At 43.5% G+C, this 1,895-nt stretch overlaps 1 non-coding gene across 1 annotated transcript; it reads left to right on the plus strand.

The window, feature by feature from the left end:
• Positions 1 to 1,545: 1,545 nt before the first annotated feature.
• TRNAE-CUC (transfer RNA glutamic acid (anticodon CUC)) lies at positions 1,546 to 1,617 on the plus strand. Its single transcript has one exon. It is a non-coding gene; the product is annotated as a tRNA-Glu (tRNA).
• The last annotated feature ends 278 nt before the right edge of the window (positions 1,618 to 1,895 follow it).

Genomic DNA, 1,895 nt, shown 5'->3' on the forward strand with positions numbered 1-1,895 from the left:
TTGATTGACTTTGATCTTTGGAAATACGGTCCCTTGTATGCGAAAATTTGAATTTTGCGTCACCAGTCTGACCGTGTTCAGCACTTTTCAAACATTACGAGCGGTGAAATTCGATTAGATGTTCTGGCTTTTTCTAAAATAGACTTCGATAATCAAATTCACCAATTAATCAACTATGCAGCATTACTGGCTATGTGCAACAAAAATAAGTAGCTCATCTACACATTCTGTGTGACATGACCGATATTTACCGTCATGTTATTGATGTTCAGTACGTAAGTTTTATCAGATGCTCACTTGGCCAGCGTGTGGGTGCTGGAGAAACGTTTTAACCCTTATTTAACCTGAATATAGAGTTCCGGTCAAGGCATTACCCACTGCGCTTACGTGAAACTGGTTCGGTCATATCATTTTCATTTATTCGATACTGTTAGTCCCATCAGGGATCGTAACAGGAAGGGCATAAAAATACAGAGGTACAAAATATAGTAATGGCAATTAATCAAGTCGTCATTTGCATATCACCTTTTCCATCTTTGCCTTTAACTTTTTCTCTAGTTTTCATCCCTTTGGCATTACAACATGCGCTCCTTACTTGAACAATCGCGTTTTCACATAGCAAACACGTGTTTAGTTGTAAGCTATTGCACTGAGCATGGTTCATCTCTTCTTATGCGTTGAAGTGGCAGCTGTTGTCGCTTCTCTCCTTTTACATTATATGAACGGCATACGCATTGCTCAGGCAACGTCAAGATCAAATTCGCTCCACCGTTGCGTCAAGAGAGTCTAGAAAAGGTGGTACTTAATTGGGGGAGAGAAAAGCGCTGACAACGTAACGCTTGCTTGTGTGCTGCGTAAACATGGCTAAAGCAAGTTACATGCTCAGCACAAAATATCGAATTGTCTCACCTTATTAGAGTTCAGAAAGCACTTCCTGCAGAGCTTCTATCACATCCACGCATGTCTTCTTGTTTGCATGACTTAGGGGTATCCAATACCCCTAAGTCATGTAAATACACGCCGTTCACTCAAATTCATGACCTTCAAAAAAATTTCCTGGCTACCCTCCCTCCATAGCCTCTGTTCCATATTTTTCTTGGCGGTGAACTGTGTCGTTGACGTTCCCTTTCCCTGCCCCCAAGTTTCATAACGCAGCCAATAGTTTCGTCACGTCTGTACTTACCGGTAAACAATTCCGCGTGAAACATTTTGCGGACAGCTTCCGGCCTCAAATTTGGCGCCTCGTGAGTCATATAAAGCTTTCGCCCTAAAAGAAGTAAAATATCGCAGAGGGCCCTGTGTACCACAACGCTACACCAAACGAATCCGTGATGTTGTAGTGGTTGAATTTCGCGGGCGTTCCTTCTCAATCTAAGAACGCTGCCATCTTGCGGCAAGAAGAAGAAATGTTCTCCGCATTGTTCTGAGCAGACTTTGGTATTAATTTCGTGGAGTACGATTTTGGTCAGTTATAATTCAAAATGCTAGACGTCTGACAATTTCACGTGTGGTTGAGATTGTTTGCGGGTGGACAACGCCACCAGTTCCGGCGTGGTCTAGTGGCTAGGATACCTGGCTCTCACCCAGGAGGCCCGGGTTCGATTCCCGGCGTCTGAAGGAGTTCAGGTCTCATGGTGTAATGGTTAGCACTCTGGACTCTGAATCCAGCGATCCGAGTTCAAATCTCGGTGCGAGTTTTGTCCCCTGGACCACCAAAATTTGACTTCGTCAGAATTGGAACAAAATTAGTGTGTAATAACCTGATTCGGGTATGGCTAATTCAGCGGCGGCCTCCACATTGGGATAAATCATTCACAAATTTGGCCCCCTCGATCCCCAAAATTTAATCTCGTCAGAATTGGACCAAAACTAATGTATAATAACCTGATTCGAGT

Source organism: Amblyomma maculatum, chromosome 10, assembly GCF_055883805.1.
Source record: "Amblyomma maculatum isolate TAMU_Amacu chromosome 10, ASM5588380v1, whole genome shotgun sequence".
In the NCBI taxonomy this organism is placed as follows: domain Eukaryota; kingdom Metazoa; phylum Arthropoda; class Arachnida; order Ixodida; family Ixodidae; genus Amblyomma; species Amblyomma maculatum.